The sequence below is a fragment of the Fukomys damarensis genome, unplaced genomic scaffold (genome assembly GCF_012274545.1).
Source record: "Fukomys damarensis isolate Sample0158 unplaced genomic scaffold, DMR_v1.0_HiC HiC_scaffold_23, whole genome shotgun sequence".
NCBI lineage: Eukaryota > Metazoa > Chordata > Mammalia > Rodentia > Bathyergidae > Fukomys > Fukomys damarensis.
Window position 1 is genome coordinate 15,157,852 of NW_022900935.1, and position 15,400 is coordinate 15,173,251.

Below are 15,400 nucleotides of genomic sequence, written 5' to 3' on the forward strand. Positions count from 1 at the left end.
TTTTTTTTTTTTTTTTTTTTTGGTACCGGGGATTGAACTCAGGACCTTGCACTTACTAGGCAGGCACAGCACCACTAAGCTAAATCCCTGGGCCACTAATAAAAATAAAAAAAATAAAAAAATAGAAAAGCAGTCAGCATGCTCATTACATTGTTATTTATAATCTGAAAAGCTGGGAAATTTTTGAGTATTTATTGAGCACTACTATGGAATACCAGTCTAAGCACGTGATATAATTAATTTAATTCCCCCCATGAGTCTATACAGTGCATACTATCAATGCACTCATTTCACAAATGAAGAAGCAAATATCCAGAGAATAAACTTGAATAAACTTGTTTGAAGGAATCAATAGATAATGAAGCCAATATTTGAACCCAGACAGTCTGACTCAGAATCTCACTCTTAACTACTTTAAAAACTAAGAAGGGCTCAGTGGCCCTTCTTAGGATGTAGCTTTCAGAATAAGAGGACAAAACGTAAGACATTATAAGATGCCAATTATTCCTAATTTATTAATATGACATCATCATAATAAAATACCAGCAGGAATTTTTTTTTTCCAGTATTAGGCATTGAACCCAGGGGCTCACATATGCTAGATAAGCACTCTACCACTAAACTACATCCCCAACTCTTTTAATATATTTATCTATTTTTTATTCTGATACAGGGTCTTGCTCGGTGGCCTAGACTGGCCTCAAATTTGAGATCCTCTTGCCTCAGCTTCCTGAGCAGCTGGGATTACAAGTGTGGACTATTGCACCTGGACTAGCATGTTATTTTAAAATCAATACAAGTTGATCCTAAAGTTTTATGGGAGAATAAACAAAAATGGCCAGTTAAACAATGTGAAAAATAAATAAAAATCAACACTAAAAATATTCAATTATACATATTTTACTTCCTTAATAATTATAATTGTATAACCCGGCACAGTGGTATATATCTATAACCCTAGCTACTCAGGAGGACAAGGTAGGAGGACTGCTAGAGCCTAAGAGTTTGAAATCAGCCTGAGCAGCGTAGCAAAACCCTATTTAAAAAGAAAAGAGGGCCAGGGATTTAGCTTAGTAGTGCCGCTGCCTGCCTGCCTTGCAAGCATAAGGTCCCGAATTCGATCCCCAGTACCCCCACCAAAGAAAAATTTTAAAACATAAAATTTAAATATTATACATTGGAACAATTTTTAGCTGTCTGGGGGAAAAATTATGCAGGATTTACACATTCAACCTCACACCAGGAAAAGTTTCATGTGGCTCAAAAAGTTAAGTATGAAGTTCTAAAAGAAAATACGGAAGACTTTATAAACTCAGAGTAGGAAATTTATAATCTTTTTTGGAGGTGGGGTGAGGAATAGGGTGTCATTATGTAGTCCAGGCTGGCCTCAAACTTGTAGTGATCCCCCTGCCTCAGTCTCCTGTGGGCTGAGATCACAGGCATGTACCACCACACCCAGCATAACCTTCACTCAAATTACAAAAAGCACAAAAGAAAATACTTTTTTATTTTGGTACCAGGAATTGAACTCGTGTCCTTGTGCTTGCAAGGCTGGCAGTGGACCCATTGAGCTAAATCCCCGGTGAAAATACTTTTTGATTACAGAAAGATGAAACTTCATGGGACAAGAGACTATTACATGTAAAAATAACAAAATGCAAAAATGTATCAGAGAAGAAGGTAATCTCTCTCTCTTTTTTTTTTTGCAGTACTAGGAATTGAACCCAGGGCCTTGACACTGAGCCACATTTCCAGCCCTTTTTAAATTTTGAGACAGCCAGGAATTTAGCTCAGTGGTGCCGCGCTTACCTCCTGCCTCACAAGCACAAGGTCGAAAACAACAAACAAACAAAAATCACTTCTTGGCCTTTTGGCTAAAATCAAGTGTAAATTTTGAGACAGTATGTGGGAAGCCCTATTCACACCCTTGTTAAATCGGTAAATTGGCCAGGTTGGGTTTAAACTTTGATCCTCCGGCCTCAGTCTTACAGAGTGCTGGAATTATAGGTGTGGAGCACTATGCCCTGCTGAGAAGGTAATCTTTATGGTACACTCCAAGCTTTAGGAAATTGTAAGAAAAAGAATAACAGAGAAAACAGACAAAAACAGCTTACAAAAAAAGATGCCAGGTGGGGATTTAGCTCAGTAGTTCCACCACCTGCCTTGCAAGCGCAATGTCCCGAGTTCAATCCCTGGAACAAACAAACAAACAAACAAAAAGCCTCTAAACCAAATTTTAAAGCGCTCAGTTTTACTCATAAAAATAAACTACACTTCTGGGGTGAAATTTTGGGTTCAATGAGTGCTCACCTAGCATATGTGAGACCCTGGGTTCAATCCCCAATACTACAAACAAAACAAAACAAAACAAAGAAACAAAACTTGATTGATATTGACAATGCTATGGGAAAACACTTTTTTTTTTTTGTACCAAGGATTGAACTCGGGCCCTTGCACTTGCGAGGCAGGTGGCAGAACCACTGAGCTAAATCCCTTAATCACTGTTGTTTCAATTACTGGCATTTAGTCATTGCTGGTCAGTCAGAATATAAAATGATAAAATGTCTCAAAACAATCTAGGAAATTGAGGCAGGAAGATTAGTGAAACTGTCTGAGAACAAAAAAATGTGAAGGTCCTGGATTCAATTCTCAGTATTAAAAAAGAAAAGCATCTAAACAGACATATACAAAAAATATAAATTATCAAATACTCTTGAAGGATTAATAAAAAACCTTGAACAAGCAGGTGAAAGGAGGGCAGGGGAATGGGGAAAAAATAAGAACCAAGATACATCACGTAAAGGTACAAGATCCCAATGATGAATAGAACACAACCTTGAACGCAGGTGAAAGGAGGGCAGGGGAATGGGGAAAAAATAAGAACCAAGATACATCACGTAAAGGTACAAGATCCCAATGATGAATAGAACTGTATTGTTAACCTTAAATGTACCAATAAACTTAATGGAAAAAACAAAACAAAACAAAAACCTTGAACAGTGGTTTCCAATTGAGGTCAGGGAAACAAGGAGACAAGGATAAGAGGGAGACTTTATTCAGCATACTTCATTAAAATTGGGGGGGGTGAATCGTACCGAGAAATAAACTCTTTTTTAAAGTCTGTCAAATAAGCCAGTGAATTATTATCTATTAATCACACATTTAACCATATATAGCCTAGAATTCAAGATTAAAATACTATCCTAGGAGTTCCTGGAGTGATGAACACTGTGTCTTTGATCAAGATTCAGAAATTAGCTTTGTGATGTGAAAAGTAAAGATGTTTTTATTAGGAGAGCAAGATCAAGAGAGAAAGAGAGAGCTGGGGGAGAGAACCAAGCTACTTCCAAGTGAATAGCTTTTCTATTTTCTCTTGAAATTGTTTATCTGGTTAATGGTTTGAATGCAGTGATCATGGCAAGAATGGAAAGGAACTGATGTAAATAACATGAATGGAAAATAAACCCATGGGTTCTGATGGCTGATTGGCCTTGGGAGGCTAGTGAAAGAGAAAGATTTAAAGTCTAGGTACTCAGTGGTATCACAAACAGAAATTGGGAAATCTGTAGGAAGAACTGGTTTAGAGGAAAAGCAAAAGCTTGGGATGTAAGGGCATTTGAGGTGTGTGGGAAATCAGGTTAAGGCGGTAAGAAGGCCGCTGAAAATGCTGATCAGAGAGGCAAGTCAAACTTGAAGACAGAGGTGTACAAGACACCTGCAAATAGTGATTAGAGTAATGGAAGGGATGAAGGGGCTCAGTAGAAACACTGGCTAAGATGAGAACCGAACCTGGAGGACTGCCCTTGACTGTGCGCAGGACGGGGAAGAGAGGCCAGTGTCACAGGGAATGACAGCAAGTAACTGCCTTTCTAGGCTTACCTCACTTGTCAGCAAATTTAAAGAACTGTTATAGATCGATCATCTTCAGTTCTTAATAATATGAGTGTTTGGTTAAGGTAGAATGAAAGAAGTATATACATGAGAGGCAATGAATTAAAAATTTAGCCTATATTCAGAAGGATAAGCTACACTTCTTTAAGAGGTTAGTCAAAATAAAGATGTCATTAAAAACAAATTAATGAGCCGGGTGTGGTGGCGCACACCTGTAATCCCAGCACTCGGGGAGGCTGAGGCAGGAGGATCACTGTGAGTTCGAGACCAGCCTGGGCTACATAGTGAGTTCCAGGTCAGTCTCATCTACGTAGTGAGACCCTGTCTCAAAAAACAAAAACAACAACAAAAAACCCCAAAAACCCCCCAAAAATGAATGAGGTGGACATGGGAGTGCATGCCTGTAATCCCAGAACTCTAGGAGGTAGGGGCAGGAAGTTCCCAAATTTAAGCTCAGCTTGAAGAACTCAGCAACTTAGTGAAACTGTCTCAAAAAAAAAAAAAAAAAAAAACACAAAAAACACAAAAAAAACCCCAAAACCAATATGTGAATGGGACAGAAAGCTAAGTTTTGGTTGTTTCTGAGACAGAATCTTGCTATGTTGCCCACTCTGGTCTTGAACTTGTGGGCTCATGTGGTCCTCTTACTTCAACCTCTTAAGTAGCTGAGACTACAGGCATGCACCACCATGCTCAGTTAGATGCTAAATGCTTTATACAGTGAATTTTCAAGCAATAAATCTATTTTATGACAAATAAAATCAACAGTTGCAAAATCCTACTCTTATATATTTAAGTGAGGTACAATAATAAGAATTAAAATTTTTCACTCCTGGGTTGGAGGTATAGCTCAGTGGTAGACCAAGTGTTTAGAATGTTCAAGGTCCTGGTTTCAGTCCCACAATTAAAAAAAAAATTGTTTTCATACCTGGAAATTTATAAATGCTGCTCTTGAAACCCTGTTAAGTCAGTTGAATGAAATAAAAAAGGGAAGATTCCAAGACAAACAAATTTCACGTATTGAGGATTGTCCTGTGGAAAGAGAAAACAGCTATTTATTATGCACTTTTGTAACCTGCTAAGGTACCCAGAATATTTATTTAAATTAATTACATGAAAGGCTGTATTCCATATGATATCTATAGAATAGATACTATAGGTACTTTTTTTCAGCACGAAAAAATAGGTAGTCTGAGCCAAGGATGATAACATAGGCCTGTAATCCCACCACTACTGGAGGCTGAGGCAGTAAAAACCAAGTATGAACCCAGCCTGGGGATCTTAGTGATTTAGCAGCTGGTGACGTAGGTCAGTTTGAAGGCCCTGGGCTCAATCCTAGAAGTAAAGTCAGAAACAAAGAGCTGAGTGAGTCACTACCTTCCCTCCATCAAATGTAAACACCACACCATGGTTATCCGTGCTTGCATTGTCTTAAAGAGGTACAAAATAAAATAACCAAAGCCTAGGAGAACACCACGCCCAAGCTGGCAGAACACTGACACCAGTGAGGTGCAACAGGTGTCACCAGAGTGAGAGGCGTCTGATCTTTTCAATACTGGAAGCCTGAGTTACCAAGGGACCACCCCCTCTTTTGTACCGGAAATTGAACTCGGGCCCTTGTGCTTGTGAGGCAGGCACCAGAACCACTGAGCTAAAACCCCAGCCCAAGGGCCCCTTTTTCTTTCCCCCTATGCCTGTTCCTACTACTACTGTCCCATGCTCTTTAATGAATGTAGTTATTTACTACATACTATGGGGTGCACACTTGGCAATTCTTTTCTTGTACACAAGAACCTGGACTATTTCTGATCTATTCAACTGTATCATTAGCACTGCAAAACAAAACAAACATTTGGCTTCAAATTCTTTTTTTTTGAGACAGGGTCTCACTATGTAGTTGAGACTGACCTGGAACTCACTGTGTAGCCCAGGCTGATCTCGAACTCACAGCGATCCTCCTACCTCAGTATCCCGAGTGCTGGGATTACAGGCATGTGCCACCATGCCTGGCTATGTCCTTCTACAATTCTTTTTAAAGAAATATATATCTATCTATCTATATTTTTTATTATGTGTGTGTGTGTGTGTGTGTGTGTCTCTATACATACATACACATACCTCAATTTGGGGGGTACCATACTGAACCCAGGGTCTTCACACCAGGCAACGTCCTCAGCCCTTTTTTTTTTCCTTTTTATTGTGAGACAGGATGTCAGTAAGTTGCCAAGTTGTGCAGGCTGGGTGTGAACTTGTGACCTTCCTGCTTCAGCCTCCCAGAGTACTGGGATTGTAGGTATGTGCCACCACAGCTGACCTTAACCTCAACATTAAAGTCTGCAAGACATTCCTTGCATTCTCGAAGCCCCAAGTTTGATTTCTAGCTCCGGGGGAAGAAAAGGTGTTTAAAGTCTACAAGAAGAGATTTTCAGTATTAAAATATATTATGGCAAATAAAAGGAACATACATTTTTAACTTTCACAATAAACTTATTAAGACAACAAACTGTTTAAAGGCAGGCCTGCAGACAATACCTAAACAGCAACAAAGATCCCACTGTCCTTTTCCATCAAGTGGCATCAATGTGATTTGCAAAACAATCATGCAGCATAGCCTTAAATATTCAACTTGAAAAATTCCGTGTCTTAAGAGCTCTACAGTTAAGAGAGAAATGGAAAAAAATCCTACTAAATATGATCCAGAAAGACAATTATAGTCACCTAGATCTTTCTGCAGTTTAGCAGATTGTACCAGTGTACAATTTACATCTGCAGTTGTAACTACTGTCACTGTAAAAAGTAATTTCAGTTTCTATTGTATTCCAACCTTTCCATTACAAAGAAAAAAATCTGTTCAACTAGGATTTTTCATTGACTGTCATGTGTTTTTTAATATACAGAATGTTAAGGCTTTATTTCCATAAGCAGTCGAAAAATGAATTTGATATTTGTTTTTAAATGGTGGCAAAGTTTTACATTTCTCTATCTATTTTTGGTATCAGGGGTCGAACTCAGGACCTTGCACTTGGGAGGCAGGCACACTGCCACTGAGCTAAAATACCCACAAAATTTCACATTTATTAAAAATAGGAGGGCCGGGAATTTAGCTCAGTGGTGCCGCCGCCTGCCTCACAAGCATGCACAGTCCCGAGTTCAATCCATATAGTACCACACACCAAAAAAAAAAAAAGAAAGAAAAAATAGAAGAGTAAGGAAAAAATGGGCTCAGCAGAGTTTGAGCTAAGTAAAAGGGAAGAAAATACAAAAATAAAAGACATACACTAGAGTGCAGGCACTGTAACCAAATTTGATATTTATTAAGCTAACCAGTTAAATTAAAAATTCCCACCAACCAGGCATAGTGACTTTTGCCTATAATCCCATCACTCTGGAAGGCTGAGACAGAAGGACTGTCAAGTTTGAGCCCAGTCTGAGCAACTCAACAAGATTCTTTCTCAAAATGAATAAAAAAGGACTGAGGAGTTGCTCTATGCAAAAGCCTTGGGTTCCATCTCCAGTACTTAAAAAGAAAGAAAGAAAATGCAATGTAGAACTGTATGACCACACATTTTTGTGACCTTCAGAATGCTAACTTAGGGCCAGGGATATAGCTCAGAGGCACTACGCCTGACTGGCAAGTGCAAGATCCTGAGTTCGATTCTCGACACCAGAATACCCAAAAAGAAGCTTTAACAGAATGCTAACTTATACAAACATAAACACAAAAAGCTTTCTTTAGACACAATGGTTGCCATTTTTCAATCTCAAATGTTATCTCATTTATTATGCTCTGGGAACTAGGGTGGCTGTTATTCAAATGAGGAACATTTTACACAGAGGAGAGTTCATGGAAATGAGATCTGTATAAGATTTACAACCTAAAATTCTAAAGTTTTAGTATGTGGAATCAGAGTACCTTTCTAACACACACACACACACACACACACACACTCCTATTCCCCTTTCTGCCCCCCCTTTTCCTAGTACAAAAGCTTTATTTCCATTTTTTCCTTCTATTTTCACTTTTCTTTCCCTTCCTTCCTCTCACCCTCCCTCCTCCCTTGTTCCCCTTCCCATTTAAACACTTTCTTCCCATTTTTCAACATCCATTATACATTTGTCCTTATTTCCAATTTCAGTTTCTCACACCAGAGAAACAATGTGGTATTTAAACATGTGTGTCTGATTTATTTCACTTAAGAGTATAACATATGGGCTGGGGATTTAGCTCGGGGACACTGTGCCTGTCTTGAAAGCACAAGGTCCTGAGTTTGATTCCCAGTACCACCACCAAAAAATATATATATAAAATATATATTAAGAAGGCCTTAGATAAAATTATTGCCTGGATTGGCTTGCCGAAGTGTATTCTGATGGTGAATCATAAATTGCAGACTTTGGAATGAAACTTCCACTAGGGCCAGGGATTTAGCTCAGTGGCACAGTGCCACAGTGCCTGCCTGGCAAGCGTGAGGTTCTGAGTTCGATTCCAGGTACCAAAGGGAAAAAAAAAAAACTAAAAAACAAAACTTCCACCAAATTTTCTGAAAGTGCACAGATTTCATGTTGTACCTTGTCCAACAACAGTGCCAGTGAGAAAGGGGGAACTGAAGTTTTTTACACAAAGTGTCTGTCATACCCTCCAAAGCCACAGGACTGACTCAAAGACGTGGAGATTCTCTGGAGAGTTGGAAAAAGAATTCCAAGAAAGCAGTTTCAGAGCTGGGTGTAGTGGCGCATGTCTATAATCCCAGCATTTGGGAGGCTGAGGCAGAACTGCCAGAAGTTCAAGGGCAGTTTGGGCTACACAGTGAATTCAAGGCCAGCCTAAACTACATCGTGAGACCGTGTCTCCAAAAAAAAAAAAAAAAAAAAAAAAAAAAAAAAAAAAAAAAAAAAAAAAAATTCGCTGGGGATTTGGCTCAGTGGTTCCACCGACTACCTCGCAAGTACAAGGGCCTGAGTTTGATCCCTGGTACTAAACAAAAAAAAAAACGGAATTTCATCTTTTGCCTGCTTTTTTTTTTTGAGTCAGGGTCTCACTATGAAACATAAACTGTATGGACGAACTCACGATCCTTTTGCCTCAGTCTCCTGAGTGCTGGGATTACAGGTATACACCAACCACACTTAGCTATAATTTCATCTTTTAATGATTTTATGCTGTTATGAATTTCATACAGCTATGCACAATTTGTTCTCCTATTTTTATGAAGTTCTTTATTTTATTTTTATGAAAGGGTTAGCTATTCAAACTGAAAGGTGAGATGCATTTATTTGAGAGGTAGTTACTGAACACCTACTCTGTGCCAGGGTATTCCTGGCCCTGGGAATACAATGATGGACTCGTCAAAGGTCAGTGCTCTCAGGCTGGGTGTACAGCTCAGGAGTAAAATGCTTTGCCCAGCATGAGTGAAGCTCAGTCCCCAGCACAAAGAAAGTCAGTGCTCTCTAGCCGCTCAGGGTCTATCAAGAGAGACAGGAAGATAAGTTCTTTTAAACAGTTATAATGCAATAAAGAATATATTCACGATGGGAGGGAACTGCAAGCACAAGGAAGCAAATGGCTGTGTCTGGAAGTATCCAGAAAGGTTTCCAACAGGCACATTTAGCCTGGGTCTGGAAGGACGAATGGAAGTTCATACTTCAAAAAGAGGGCAAAGAGCGTTCTAGACAGAGAATAACTCATGCAGACACAAACAGCATAGTAAACAGCATGACCTCTTCAGGAAGCTTAAAAAGTTTGCTCTGGTTACTGACAGGATACATGGAAGTATAGTGGAAGATGAAACCAAAAAGGTATGCAGGAGCCAGATCTTGAAGCCCCTCCACTTTTGTAGGTTCTGGGGCCACTTTTTCTTTCCAGGGGGAGCACTTTTTATGGATGTTAGGGATGACATGATTATAGGCCTACCAATGACTGGCTGTATGACAGTCAAGTTATTTAAGTATCAGTTTCCTATCTGTAAAATGAGGATGTTGTCTGTTAAGAGGCTCTAAGGAAATCTAAGAGGATGAATACAGTAATACCTAGATTAAATAAGTCAAGCAGCAAGAGAGAAAGGAGATTTAACTTCACCAGTCACTAGGGAAATACAAATCAAAATTAAGAGATAACCACTCAATACCCACTAGGGCCTTGCTTTGTAATGCAGGCTGTCCTTGAACTTGCAGCAATCCTCCTGCCTCAGCCTCCTGAGTGCTGGGATTACAGGCTAATAATTTTAAGAGGAGGAAATTTATTGGAGAATAGAAATGGGGAAGAGGCATAACACCTGAGAGACAGGAGGGGTCCTGAATGGGTTGCCCATACTTTTTTTTTTTTTAACATGAAAATAACAAATGTTGGCCAGGAGATGGAGAAATCAGAACTTTTATATACTGCTAGTGGACATGTAAAATGATGTGGAAGTCTGGCAGTTCCTCAAATAATTAAACATAGAGTTACCATATGGCCCTGTAATCCCGCTGCTAGATCTATATTCAAGAGAAATGAAAACACTTGTCCACATACACTGTACCTGAATGATTATAGTAACATTATTTTTAATAGTAAAAGGATACAAACAATGGACAGATAACAATGTAATATATCTGTAAAACAATGTTATTCAGCCATAAAGAGAATTAAGTACTAGTGAGGTGTGCTGGTACACAACTGTAATTTCAGCCTAGGAGGCTGAGGCAGGACTCAGTCTGGGCAACTTAGTGAGACCCCGTGTCCAAATGAAAATTTAAAAAGGGATGTAGATGTAGCTCAGTGTGAAGGCCCTGGCTTTATTCCCCAGCGGTGGAGGGGGGGATGGAGGGGTACAAAAAGGTAACAGGAATGAACCTTAAAAAACTTATGGTAGCCATGGATATAGCTCAGTGGTGCTGCTGCCGGCCTTGCAAAGTTCTGAGTTTAATCTGTGGCATCAAAAAAAAAAAAAAGAACAACAACAAAACAACAACTTATGCTAGTGAAAGAAGATAGTTACAAAAGACCATATATTTGATTTAACTTCCATGAAATGTCCAAAAGAGGCACATCCAAAGAGACAGAAAGTAGACTGATGGTTATGAGGGACTAAGGATATGTGATTAGGGACTGACAGATACTGGGCATGGGGTTTCTTTACAGAGTGATGAAAATGTTCTAGAATTAGAGAGTGGTGATGATTGCACAACTTTGTGAATACAACAAACTCTAAACTGTTCACTTAAGAGTGAATCTTGCTGGGGATTTAGTTCAGTGGCACCATGCCTGCCCCAAAAGTGCAAGGTCCTGAGTTTGATCCCCGGTACCAAAAAAAAAAAAAAGTGAGTCTTATGGTATGTGTTATATCTCAATTAAAACAAATGGCCAATATTTGGGTAATTAGGCACTGTACTAAGCACTTTACACTTATTATTTTACTCCAGTCCTCACCATAACCTTAGAGTTAATACTGCTGTGCTTTTTGTTGAATAGGTAAAGAAACTGAGACACAGGGAAATTAAAAGAAAAATCACCCACCATGAGCAAGTGAACAGAGAATAGAATTCAGGCGGAATGACCCCAAAGCCTATGTCTTGAACTCCTCTGCTCACCATAACATATGCAAAATGTTTAGTACAATGAATACGTTATGCAGCTAAGGCTCAATAAATATAGGAATTCTTGATACATGATCCAACTTGCATACCCAAAAGAAGCCCGAGACAACAGAAGCAATGACCAGAAGACTAATGGCCTAATGCAACTGTTGAAAAAAGAAATAGAGAAGAATTTACTAAGAAAATGGCAGTGAAGACAGAAAGAGCAAAAAGGAACTTTTTCAATAGGAATTATTCAATACACTGGGTAAGTTACATCTTGATAACATTTATATCTATAGTATTTTAATATAACCTATGTACTCAATGCCTCAAGAAAGTTAATTTTCGGGCCGGGGATTTAGCTCAGTGGTTCCAGCGCCTGCCTTGCAAATAAAATACAATGACCTGAGTTAGATCCCAGTACCAAATGAAAAAGAAAAAAGAAAAGAAAGTTAATTTTCGGGCCGGGGATTTAGCTCAGTGGTTCCAGTGCCTGCCTTGCAAATACAATGACCTGAGTTAGATCCCAGTACCAAATGAAAAAGAAAAAAGAAAAGAAAGTTAATTTTCTCAATGAGTGAATAAAGATGTGGATTTTTATACAATGGAATACTACTCTGCCATAAAGAAGGATGGGACTCAGACATTTCTAGATTAATGTATGGACTTCGAGACTATACTCTTAAGTGAAATAAATTAGACACATGTTTAAATGTCACATTATTTCTCTGGTGTGAGAAACCAAAAGTGGAAGTAAAGACTGAAATGTATAATGGATGTTGGGAAGAAAGTGTTCAAATGGGAAGGGGAACAAGGGAAAAAGGGAAAAAGGGAGGAAGGGGCAAGAAAAAAAGTGAAAATAGAAGGAAAATATGGAAACAAAGCTTTTATACATAGGGAAGGGAGGGGGCTGGGGGAATGGAATAAATTTTATTTTTTAAAAAGTTAATTTTCAGAGTATGTAATTAAGTTATGGAAATAACCAATACATTGTAGGTTTTCTAGTGGCCAGGGATTTAGCTCAGTGGCAGGGTCCCTGCCTCACAAGCTCAAGGTCCTGAGTTTGATCCCCAGTATGGGGCGGGCGCTCACATTTTAGGTTTTCTTCTTTCAATAGACTGGGCTTGTAAGTTGAAACAGCAAGTTAAGCTAGTTCAAATGAGACATTAAGTGTCAAATGGAAACATTTAAAATGTCTTTAAGAGTTACATGTCTATAATAGTCCTAAGAATATAAAGATCCCCATTAAGCTCAATGATCTTTAAAAAGGTGGTTGAAAAAGACATTTACTCATTTTAGGAACCATTAGGTTTAAAGGTTTGGAATAGGAGGAAAACATATGTATTTCTATGATTAGACTGAAGATTTAGATTAAAAAGTATAACTTTTTTTTTTTTTGGAACTGGGGATGGAACTCAGGACCTTGTGCTTGCAAGTCAGGTGGTGGAACCATTGAGCTAAATCCCCAGCCCTAAAAAGTATAACTTAATGTTGTGCCCTGGAAGACCAGCCCTTTAAAGATACATAACATTAATATTAATCTAGAACTTAGTGTGTCCCACCAGGGTCACCAAAAGAAATCTTAGCTTCTTTAGCAAAAGTCTCTGGATTATAAACTAGAGAACTGGAATGGTAACTGTATCCTTTGGTGGATAAACATCTTTTAATTCTAGGGAGATTTATAATTAAGTACGAAGACATTTAAAAGCTACGGTTTGAATGTTGGTAAAAATTCATGTTGAAACCTAATTCCCTGAGCAACGGTACGAAGAGGCAGAGCCTAAATTTAGGTTATTAGTAAGCCATGAGGGTCTTGTGGATGGGCTCTCAAGAACTTACAAAAGGACGTGAGAGAGTTGTCTTTTTTGTCCCTTCCATCCCTCCTGCTATGTAAGGACAAAGTATTCATCCCCTTTGGAGAATTTAGACCAAGGTGCCATCTTGAGAGCAAAGAAAGGCTTTCACCTGACACCAGCACTGCTCGTGTCTTGATCTTGGACTTCCCAGGATATTCATTTCTGTTCTTTATAAATTACCCACTCTCAGGTATTTTGTTATAACAGCACAAAAAGATTAAGACAGGAAAGATTTGGAATTAAGTACAAAAAAAAAATTTGTAAGAGCTGGGTACCATGACACGTCTGTAAGACAGCTTATCTGAGAGTGTGAGGGGAAAACTGCTTAAGCACATGAGCTGGAGGCCAGCTTTTTTTCCTGTCTTAAAAAAAAAAAAAGCTGGGCATGGTGGTACAATCCTGTAATTCCAGCACTGGGGAGGCTGAGGCAGGAGGATCACTGTGAGTTCAAGGCTAGTCTGGGCTCCATAGTGTGTTCAAGGATGGCCTGGACTACACAGCAAAACCTTGGCTCAAAAAACAAAAAAACAAACAAACAAAATAGAATCAAAATCACGGATGGGAAAGTTTCATTGAGATTATATTTATAGCCAGGTGTGATATGACACACCTGTGATCTCAGCACTTGGGAAGCTGAGGCAAGAAGATTGGTATAAGCTCAAGGCCAGCCCGAATTACATAGTGTGAGACACAGTCTCAAAACACAAAAACAAAAAAGATGGGATTTGAGTAAAGGCCAAAAAGAAGTAAGAGAGTTCTGTCTGTGGGAAAAGAATTTCTGGCAAATGAACAGCACTCACAAAGGCCCTTGAGGCCCTGAGGTATATCAGGCAAGTAGATGTTGGAAGAACATAAAAAAGGGGTAGGATGGGCCATGGATTTAGCTCAGCGGTTCCACCGCCTGCCTTGCAAGCACAAGGACCCTAGTTCGATCCCCGGTACCAAAACAAACAAACAAAAAAAGGGACAGGAGGGGCTGGTGATCTGGCTCAGTGGTTCTGCTGCCTGCGTAGCAAGCACAAGGACCTGAGTTTGATTCCCCAGTATAAGAAAAGAAAAGAAAAGAAAATAGGATAGGAAGAGCAATGGGAGATGGAGGGAGGGCAGATCGTGAGGTGAGAGAACATGTGGGAAGAGTTCTTGTAGGGCTTTGGAAGACTACTACGGCGCCTTTCTTGGGCATCTCTGGTAATAGGCCACTTAAAGATGGGAACTCACTGTTCAATTTAGAGCAGGTAAGTAACAAAAACACCCTTGGGGGACAGGATGAAAAACCACATCAGAGCCAGACATGGTGGTGCACACCTGTAATCCCAGCTACAGGGTATGATGAAGCAGTAAGAACGTTAAAGAGCAGCCTGGCCAACTTAGTGAGACCCTGCCTCAAAATAAAATATAAAGGTCAGTGGCAGAGAACTCACCTTGCATGTATAAGACTATAAGACCATGGCTGCGATCCCCAGTACTGAAAAAAAAAATTACATCAAATATATTAAACATTAACATGTCACTTCACTTAAATTGTTTTATCTAAATATATGATTTAAGTGATAAAAGATCGGTGAAAGCTTCACCAGGAGGTTCTGACCACTCAGTTCCCACAATGAGCTTAGCCTGTGTTTCCTCTGCCAACAGGAGATCAACAGCCAGACTAGCTAGGTAGCTTCATGTGAAATTAGGTGAAAGATTCCACCATACAGGTGAAAACATTCCGTCTACTTAATAAAGTTCTGCAAATATAAAGGATTTTTAAGAACTCCACTAGGTGTGAATCTAATTCCAAACACGTCGTGGAGAGAGACGGAATATGACTACTGGTTCAATGAAGGATACATAAGCGTAAGTGAACTGGGAAGCCGAACCGCTGGCTAATTTACAAAAGAGGCAGGCTCTCTGGGTAGGAGACGTGAACCTATGGTTCGGATCTGTCAGAACAGTCGGGCTCGGTGCTTGTTGGGTGCAGTCTCTCCCTTCCGTTCCGAGCTCAGAAGGGTCGCGTCCTGGTAAAACCAGGGATCGGGCTGAGCGGCTCCGCTCCCGCTGCCGCCCCGGGATCCCCTGGCCAGGAAGCACCCCCGCCCCACGCGCCCCACCGG

The 15,400-nt window shown here is 39.6% G+C and overlaps 1 protein-coding gene across 12 annotated transcripts in view; it reads right to left on the reverse strand.

Moving 5' to 3' along the window:
* The window catches only part of Zbtb8a (zinc finger and BTB domain containing 8A), a 50,186-nt gene that overhangs the window by 33,807 nt on the left and 979 nt on the right, over window positions 1-15,400 (reverse strand). For 9 of the 12 annotated variants that reach the window (XR_779673.2, XR_779674.3, XR_002025256.2 and 6 more), the window contains 2 exons: window positions 14,726-14,769; window positions 4,820-4,923 (listed from right to left, as the gene is read on the reverse strand). The gene's annotated coding sequence lies outside the window, so the exon portion shown is untranslated. Of the gene's footprint in view, window positions 1-4,819; window positions 4,924-6,009; window positions 6,301-14,725; window positions 15,395-15,400 lie in introns of those variants that run through there. The other 3 variants (XM_010621543.2, XM_010621544.2, XM_019207114.2) reach the window with 3 other exon arrangements.